General features: G+C 49.2%; 1 protein-coding gene across 1 annotated transcript in view; it reads right to left on the reverse strand.

Annotated features, from left to right (window-relative positions):
• LRRC3C (leucine rich repeat containing 3C) overlaps nt 1-9757 on the reverse strand; it is a 69502-nt gene extending 59745 nt beyond the window's left edge. The window contains exon 1 of the mRNA XM_086924364.1: nt 7900-9757. The gene's annotated coding sequence lies outside the window, so the exon portion shown is untranslated. The remainder of the gene's footprint in view (nt 1-7899) is intronic.
• Between the last annotated feature and the right edge of the window lie 280 nt (nt 9758-10037).

The following is a 10037-nucleotide window of genomic DNA, read 5'->3' on the forward strand; positions in this document are numbered from 1 at the left end:
TTTGCTAATGCAATTAAAGAATTGCAAATTGCGATTCCTTAAATGCGATTGAGGAAGCACCAGAAATTTGCTATTTGGCCTTAAGGAATTGCAAAATACCACCAACTTCAAGTTGGTGGTAATTTGCGATTTTCTTTAAAAAAGCACTTTTTTGATTTTTTTACAGTGCGCACATACATGCCCTTAGGGCATGTATGTGCGCAAAATGTGCACACATGCATATTTTAGGGGTGCAACAGGGTCTCCTTCAGGCACCCTTGCAACCTTAAAATTGCATTCTAAATTTGCGATTTTCTAATTGGTAATCACAAATTGAGAATGTCTTCCCATTCATTCCTATGGGCCTCCTAGCCCATAGGAATGAATGGGAAGGTATTCCTTAATTGTGAATCTCAATTTGTGATTCGCAAATAGGAATATGTAGGATTCGCAAAAATGTTAGAAAATCCTACATACATTGCATTACATTTTGCAATTCTCTAATTGCGATTCGCTAAAAATCGCAATTTGAGAATCACAAACCTTTTTTTTTTATACATATGGCCCTCTATTATGCAGCAAGAAAATGCTAATTGTGTGGTTTAATGTGGCACATTTTCTGAAAGTATTACTTATTTTGGCATTTTACACAGACTAACACTATGTTATCGGCAAAGGTTTCAGCTATGTTATCGGCAAAGGTTTCAGCTCATTAGTACAAGTTGAACCCTAAAATAAAGCGATAAGCAAAAGAATGGTGACCGGTCAACCTTTGAAAATCGCCTTCCTCCTCTTGGCAACTCATGTTGCAGCGTTTTAGTAACTTTTGATCCGTTTAAGCTAGAACACATTTAAAAAAAATAAAATCTGCAGATAATGGAGCAGATGTACTACGTGGCAAATTCATAGTTATGCAGAAAACGCCACAGCAGCAAAATCGCATAATTCCATTGGTTCTGATTACAGGAAAAACGAACCAATTCGATGTTATATATGAACTAGGACAAGGGCTGAGTTCCTCAGAATGTCATGGAACTCCTCGTGACTTTCAATATCTTTTTTGTACAACGGGGGCACTTTATCTCATATAACACACGATATTTCTTTTACCCCATGTTTGCACCGGGTTCCATCTAGGGCTAGCATTCCATGTGGAGCCAGCTCGGGCCAGTTTCGTTGACATGCGTGGAATCCTAGGGGTGTTTGCGCTCGTTAAGCTCACTTTTGAATACATCAGCCAGGGTCAAGGGCTGCGTGAAGCAGAGGGATTTGGAGATGCCATTACGTCAACTTTCGGCACAAGAATAACTTGTGCAGATGAAACGTAATCGGAGCTCGTGTAAAACATGCTGAACCTCGAGACTGTGCCTTTCTCTCCGCCGCCGGCAGAGGGCAGAGTACCCGCTTTCAAAATAACTCGCAGAACAAATCCATCTCAAGGTGAAAGGCAGTAAACAAGGAGGGAATCCCCACCCCGCCCCCGCAGGCTCTCCCTCCCCCAGCGGGGACTCTCTAGTCCCTCCGCTGGGGCGTCCCCGCCTAAAGCACACGACAACACATAGCACCGGAGCATGTATTTTCGCATAGAGGCGGGTGCGCCTGGGAGGCGATTTACGCTCCTCAACAGCTTCTTTCCGCCTCAGGCTTCCCGCTCACTGGCACTGCCATACACAGCAGAACTACCCCTTTAAACGGACAACAGAGCTACACCCATTAAGATCGGCCCGTGGACAGCAGAGCTATCCCTGTTAAGCAGCTAGGCTCGGCCCGTGGACAGCAGAGCTCAGCTAACCCCATTAAGCAGCAGCTAGGCTCGGCCCGTGGACCGCAGAGCTAACCCCATTAAGCAGCTAGGCTCGGCCCGTGAACAGCAGAGCTATCCATGTTAAGCAGCTAGGCTCGGCCCGTGGACAGCAGAGCCATCCTTTTAATCAGCTGGGCTCGGCCCGTGGACAGCAGAGCTATCCATGTTAAGCAGCTAGGCTCGGCCCGTGGACAGCAGAGCTATCCATGTTAAGCAGCTAGGCTCGGCCCGTGGACAGCAGAGCTATCCCTGTTAAGCAGCTAGGCTCGGCTCATGGACAGGAACGCTTTCTCCCAGTCCCTCATACAGTGAGACTCGGCCCACAGACAGGCGAGCTATCCCACTCAAATAGCTAGAGCCGAGCTGCCTTCCTTAAACAGCAGACACGCTTCATGGACAGCAGAGCTATCCCCATTAAGCAGCTAGGTTCGGCCCGTGGACAGCAGAGCTATCCCTGATAAGTATCTAAGCGCGGGTCATGAACAGCAGCGCTATCTCCCGCATACTGTTACACTCGGCCCACAGACAGGCGAGCTATCCCACTCAAATAGCTAGACACCCGAAAAACAGGCGAGCTACCTTCCTTAAACAGCAGACACGCTCCATGGACAGCAGAGCTATCCCCATTAAGCAGTTAGGCTCGGCCCGTAGACAGCAACGCTATCTCCCTCATACTTTCACCTTCGGCCCAGAAACAGGCGAGCTATCCCTCTCAAATAGCTAGACACGCCCTATTAACAGCAGAGCTACCCTCCTTAAACTGCAAGCACGCCCCATAGACCCCCTTAAGCAGATAGGTTTGGGCCTCGGGCAAAACAGAGCTATCAGTGTGGGAATCAACTCAGAGCAGAGGACCACGGGCACTTTGAGCATCTTTTTGGTGAACAGAAACATACCTCACCCCGGTTGCTTCCCTCTCGCCTTAAACGCGACACAGCCACCCTAACATCACAGTTTATCAGAATAGCACCAAGGCCCCCCTCACAAGAGTGCCCAGATGTAGGTGAAGAGGTGAATGGAGCCCTTAGAACGGGGTGGAGGGGTCTGGGAGCATGAACCTTTCGTGCTCAAAATGTTGGCTCCCTCGCTGGTGCCAGTGAATAAAATGAGGCAGCAGGGGGTTCCGCTCAGTCCCTGGCTGCTCACCCCTGCCAGAAGCCGGCCTGGGCTGAGCCCAGCAGTCCGAAGCATGCACCTCTGGAATAAGGGACAGCACGCACCCCACATACACCTGCAGCTGCCTTCATACAGCTGCAGCGATCCCAACAAAGACGCGGCCGCCGCTCCGGGAAAGTTGCAGATGCGCTGAAAACCAACTACATCTGCCGGCCTCGTAAAAGTGACTGCAGTGACCCTAAGAAACCTGCAGTGGACGTAGAAGAACCGCAGCTGCTCTGAACACTGCAGGCCATGTACAAAAACTGCAATTGTTCTACGAACACTGCAGGCCCTGTACAAAACCTGCAGCTGCTCTAAGAGCACTGCAGCCCCTGTACAAAACTGGATCTGCTCTAATAACACTACAGGCCGTGTACAAAAACTGCAACTGTTCTAACAACACAGCAGCCGGTGTACAACACCTGGAGCTGCTCTAAGAACACTGCAGGCCGTGTACAAAACCTGCAGCTGTTCTAATAACTCTGCAGGCAGTGTATAAAACCAGCAGCAGCTGGTCTAAGAACACTGCAGGCAGTGTATAAAACCAGCAGCAGCTGGTCTAAGAGCACTGCAGGCCATGAACAAAACCTGCAGCTGGTCTAAGAGCACTGCAGCTTGTGTACAAAACCTGAAACTGCTCTAAGAACACTGAAGGCTGTGTATAAAAACTGCAGCTTCTCTAAGAACACAGCAGGCCGTGGACAAAACCTGCAGCTGCTCTGAGAACACTGCAGGCCATGTACAAAACCTGTAGCTGCTCTAAGAACACTGCAGGCCCCGTACAAAACCTGCAGCTGGTCTCAGAGCGCTGCAGACAGCTTACAAAAAACGCAGCTGCTCTAAGAATACTGCAGCCAGCGTACAAAAACTGCAGCTCCTCAAAGAACGCTGTAGCTCGTGTATAAAAACTGCAACTCCTCTAAGAACACTGCAGACCGTGTACAAAACCTGCACCTGGGCTAATAACACTGCAGGGCGTGTAAAAAACCTGCAGCTGATCTAAGAGCACTGCAGCCTGTGTCCAAAATCTGAAGCTGCTCTAAGAACAATGCAGGCCGTGTACAAAAAAAGCAGCTGCTCTAAGAATACTGCAGGCTGTGTACAAAAACTGCAACTGCTTTAAGAACACAGCAGCTGGCGTACAAACACTGCATTTGCTCTAAGAACACTGCAGGCTATGTACAATAACTGCAGCTGCTCTAAGAACACTGCAGCCGGCGTACGAATACTGCATTTGCGCAAAGAACACTGCAGGTTGCTTACAAAAACTGGATCTGCTCTAAGAACACTGCAGGCCGTGTAAAAAACCTGCAGGTGTTCTAATAACTCTGCAGCCAGTGTGCAAAACCTGCAGCAGCTGGTCTAAGAGCACTGCAGGCCATGTACAAAACCTGCAGCTGGTCTAAGAGCACTGCAGCTTGTGTACAAAGCCTGAAACTGCTCTAAGAACACTGCAGGCAGTGTACAAAACCTGCAGCTGATCTAAGAACACTGCAGGCCCCATACAAAACCTGTAGCTGGTCTAAGAGCACTGCTGCAATTTCGTATAAAAACTGCATCTGCTCTATGAACACTGAAGGCCTTGTAAAAAAAACTGCAGCTCCTCTAAGAACACTGAAGGCTGTGTATAAAAACTGAACGCCATCTAATCCTGCCTTAAATTCTTCCCCCTCCGCACTCCTTCCAGTTAGCGCCAGGATGCTTCTTTCGAAGCGACAGTCGCGCTTTATAAATACCGATTCCAATTCCAATTCCAAGCTCATCTAAGAACACAGCGGGCCGTGGACAAAACCTGCAGCTGCTCTAAGAACACTGCAGGCCATGTACAAAACCTGCAGCTGGTCGAAGAGCACTGCAGCTGGCTTACAAAAAAAGTAGCTGCTCTAAGAATACTGCAGCCAGCGTACAAAAACTGCAGCTCTTCAAAGAACATTGCAGCCCTGTATAAAAACTCCAACTCCTCTAAGAACACTGCAGACCGTGTACAAAACCTGCAGCTGGTCTAATAACACTGCAGGGCCTGTACAAAACCTGAAGCTGGTCTAAGAGCACTGCAGCCTGTGTACAAAACCTGAAGCTGCTCTAAGAACTCTGCAGGCAGTGTACAAAAACGGCAGCTGCTCTAAGAACACTGCAGACCGTATACAAAAACTGCAGCTGCTCTAAGAACACTGCAGCAGGCGTACAAAAACTGCGGCTGCTCTAAGAACACTGCAGCCGGCGTGCAAAAACTGCAGCTACTCTAAGAACACTGCAAGCCGTGTACAAAAAACTGCAGCTGCTCTAAGAACACTGCAAGCCGTGTACAAAAACTGCACCTGCTTTAAGAACACTGCAGCTGGACAAAGAACACGGCAACCAGTGTACAAAAACTACAACTGGTCTAAACACTGCAGGCGGTGTACAAAAACGACATCTGCTCTAAGAACACTGCAAGCCATGTACAAAAAATACAGCTGCTCTAACAACACTGCAGCCCATGTACACAAACTGCAGCTGGCCCACGTACAAAAACTGTAGCTCCTCCAAGAGCCATGCAGCTGGTGTAGAAAAAAACTGCAGCTACTGTAAGAATATTGCAGCTGTTCCACCAAAACTGCAACTAGTGTCAGACACTGCTTCTGGTCTACGAAAATTGCAAGAACCCTACGGGGCAGCTGGTGTATAAAGACTGGAGCTTGTTTACAAAATCTGCAGCCACCATGAATGTTACAGGTGGTCCACCACAACTACAGCGACCCTAAAAACACTGCAGCAAACCTATGAACACTGCATAAAGTGTACACAAATTCGAGCTATCTCTGCAGCGATACAACGACAAGTGAGGCTTACTTCAGTACATTTCCACCTACCAGAGAACAAAAGAGGCAGCCAGCATAAGAAAACTGCAATCGATATCAGCCCCTGGAGCACAGGCAAGCCTAGGCGTGGGGAGTCTCTCGCGGGGTGGTCCCTGGGCATCTGAGCAGACTCGCTCACATCTGATTGTTTGTTTAGATGCATTGCATAGAACCCTGTGCCTTACTCTGGATCACAGGCGCTGGAAGTAGGGGTGCTACAGCACCCCCAAAGTAACCATGCTGGAGTTCAGAAGGCGAACGAGCAATAGAGATGCCTTTACATTTTATGGACATGTTATCACATTTGTTGTGCATTCAAGGACAGAGGTTGAATAGCAGGCTATGTCTTCTGACAAACTGCTGCTTATTCTTTTAACATTCAATCAAACATTTATAAAAGCTCAGAAAATCACCCGCGAGGGTCTCGAGACCGTTTAGATTGGTGTTTACTGTTCTTACTCTGACTGCAAAGTGTGAGGATTTTCTAAAGTGAACTGTGTGATGACCTTGCTGGTGTGAAAATAAAGACTATAAGATTCATGTTTTTTCCTAACACACCACAATTTAAATATCTGTAAATGTCCTGTACAAATATTTCACAATAGATCCACAGTTAATGAAGGCACAAATAAAGCACGTTTTTCTATACTTCTGAATTGAAACAAATATTTCAAGAGGTTCCAGTCAAGACACTTTACTGGGAAATGTGCTGGCTGAGGATGACAGTGGGCTACACACCATGCTTAAGTAACATATTTGTCACAGTGTGCTCCAGAATGCAACAACAGCTACACACTACACCCTTGCCACAATTTGCAACACTTGTTCTTTGTGCAATGCTTGGATTTTTTACAATCCCTATGACTTCAGTGACTTAACACTGATGGCCGCACCCAACTCTGAAAATGATTCCAGCATCACTGCTTGGGATAAGTTTCATATGCAAAATACAGAACACATTCATGTAAAACAGAAGGTATACAGGGCAGTGACAAGCTTGTGAGTATTTCCGGAGGCGAGGTAGCAGAAACCCTTCTTCCGGAGCACTTTGTTCAATTTTATATAGCGCTAACTCAATCGGAAGGTATTGGAGCGCTTTGCATGAGCACCAGTTACATTACACAAGGACGCCTTCATTTTTTGGTAGGCACAGGGAGAATATGTGATTTGCCCAGAATCAATAGATAAGCCAATGCAGGGACTCGAACCTGGTTCCGCAGCTCCAAAGTCAGCAGCTCTGGCCCCTAGGCCACATCCCCTTTTCGCCTTTAGTCTTTGGCTGTGCCCCTTGCACCCTCCAACTCTGTCATCGGCCATTGCTACCCTAAACTTTCCCATCCACAGCACAGCATTTCCCAACTGAAGGTCTGTATTTCGCTTACTAATCATGACCATTGTAAGGGGTGAAAGTATTTTGCGGGCCAATCACGTCTCGAATAGGCTCTGCACACCACCTGTGCTGTTTCCTCTCCGAGTGTGACACATCAACATTTTAAAAGTAGAAAGTGCGAGATTTTGATTAAAAAATTGAGGAAACCTCTTTTCACCCTTGATCATACATTAAAGCAAGGCAATTTTAGGCAGGAGAAAGCTAAAATAAAGCTTCTAAAATTGGTACCTGTTGGCAAGCCTGGTGCTGAGAACAGGGCTGATGCTGCAGCAGAACCGCCCCCCCCCCTCCATCCCCCCAGAACAGCAAAATATGATCATAAATGAACCAGCCCCACCCAGGAAGACATGATGTGATTCGTCGGCCGCGCCCCGTGCCTTCTTCCCTGTCCTTTCAGTTTCAGATTTGGACAGGGAATGACATGCAGACAGATAGACATCTGGAGACAGACAGAGGCGCAATGCCATGGAAGGGACTCCAGGCCTGGAACCCATTATGAGCCAATCCTAGGTCCACAGACGCCCCCATCATTCGGCACTTCAAATTTCACACACTTTCTCTTGAATCACACCTCATGGCTCCAGTGCCCAACTGTGACAGGTCTAAATGTCCCTTCCTCAAGGACTCTTTAAGATTCCTTCAGATATTGGTGCAACCCCACAACCGCACATCTTTCGGTCACCCACCCCACTTCTCCACTGGTGTCACCCATCTCTTTAAGACTTTACCTTGCATCTTTGGGCATCTTGCGGGTGTCTCTCTAGGGATTGTCAGGTCCTTGATCAGGTAGGCCTCAGAGCCATGTACTTGGTGCTTCTGTAATAGGCTGCAGTAAATGGGGTGGTCCTCTTGGGCAGTCTTGGTAGGTTTGTATTAAGTGGTCTTCTTGGGAAGTCTTGTGTTAGGTAGTGTTATTTGATAGTCTTGAATCAAGTGATCCAATTGTAGAGCCTTGTGTTGGGTAGTCTTCTTGGTAGGCTTGTATCACGTGGTCAACCTGGTCTGCCTTGTGTTGAGGTATCTTTAAGGTTAGTCTTGTATCAAGCAGTCCGCTTGGGCAGTCTTGTGTTGGATGGTGCTCACGGGTAGTCTTGTATCAAGCAGTCCGCTTGGGCAGTCATGTGTTGGATGGTGCTCACGGGTAGTCTTGTATCAAGTAGTCAGTTTGTAGAGTCTTGTGTTGGGTGGTGTTCTCTGGTATTCTTATATCAAGTGGTCTGCTTGGGAAGTCTTTTGTTGGGTGGTTTTCTCTGGTAGGCTTGTATCAAGTGGTCCGCTTGGGCTGTCTTGTGTTGGGTGGTCTTCTCTGGTAGTTTTGTATCAAGTGGTCCGCTTGGCCTGGCTAGTGATGGGCGGTCTTCTCTGATAGGCTTGTATCGAGTGGTCCGCTTGGGCTGTCTTGTGTTGAGTGGTCTTCTCGGGTAGTAGTGTATCAAGTGGTCCACTTGGGCAGTCTTATGTTGTGTGGTGTCCCTGTGTACTATTGGTTCACGTGGTCCGCTTGGGCACTCTTAGGCACTCCGATATGGGATTACTGTGTATAATATTGGGTGGTCTTCTTGGTCAGCCGTGTGCTGGGTGGGCTTCTCTTGTGGTCCTATGGCATGCTCCCCTCTCAGATCCTCCTGTATCTTGTTTTTATGTGGGGTGGTTCTGGTGGCTCGGAGGTGGTAGGCGGGGTATTTTTTGGGGTGGTCCGATTTCGGTGGCTCCTACTGGGCGGTCCTGTGTCGGGTACCTCTCGGCAGTTTCTTACATAGTCTTTTCGGGCAGCCCTGTATATAGAGGTCCAGCAGGGCAGCTCTATATGGAGTGATGCTGTCGGACCGTCAGTCCTATAAGGCTTGTCCCCCTCGGCAGCCCTGCTTCGGGTGGTCCTCCCATAGAGTGGTATATCTTCCCTTTAGACAGTCTCACTTCCGTCTCGGACAGTCCTCTTGGGTGGTTTATACTGATGTTCCTTTCAAACCTTACAGGTGCAGCTGTTCGTGGAAAGCGCCACAGCTGGGTTATGTCCTCACCCCTGGAATCTGGAGCCCGCAGCTGAAGTAAGAATGTGCCCAAGAGAAACCGGAGAGTCCGCAGCCGCGCTGCTGTCTTTATCAATATATGTATCGAGGCAGAGCGCTTAGGGCTTGAGCCGTGTCACTCCCCAGCCAGGCGGCTCTAGGGACCGCAGTCACTGCCAGCAGTCTCTCCCTCTGTGACTGCTGCTGTAGCACTCTCTCTCTCTCTCTGTTGCTGCAGATTAGCAGCTTCTCTCTCTGCTGGAGCGCTCTATTGCTGCACATGCATCAGTCTCTGTATTCCTGTCTCACTCTCTCTGGCTGTAAGTGCAGTAGCGCCCCTCTCTGCTGCAGCAGTCTCCCGTGTAGACTGCAGGTGCAGCAGCAGTCTCCGTCTGCGTGGAGGTGCAGCAGTCTCTTCTCCCGGCTGCCGAGACAGCTCGCTCTCTCCGTCCCAGGCCGCCGGTGCAGCGGCTCGGACCCCAGGTGCAGCAGGCTCCCGCTCCGCAGCCGTCTCTGATCCGGGATCCCAGGGACGGTCTCTCTCTGACGCTCACTTGCCGGCTGCGTGTGTGCGTTTCTCTGCTCGCGAGTGATCGCCCTCCTCCGGGGACGCAAACCCCGCCTCGAGAGAGAGAGAGAGGGGAAGCCCGGTCTCCGTGTAACCAGGACAGCACGAGGAGCAGAGGGCAGGGGAGAGAGTGCTGGGGGAGGGGAGAGGCGAGCAGGGCTGCCCCAGCCGCCCTCTAACCTCCACATAACACACTCGCTTCCCCTTTCTTGGCACTGGCTGTGGGGCCGGCTCTGTCTGCTGAGCATAGGTTTCATGCCACGCATGCGATTCAGGCGGGAGACTCCCT

Source organism: Lissotriton vulgaris, chromosome 5, assembly GCF_964263255.1.
Source record: "Lissotriton vulgaris chromosome 5, aLisVul1.2, whole genome shotgun sequence".
Classification (NCBI taxonomy): domain Eukaryota; kingdom Metazoa; phylum Chordata; class Amphibia; order Caudata; family Salamandridae; genus Lissotriton; species Lissotriton vulgaris.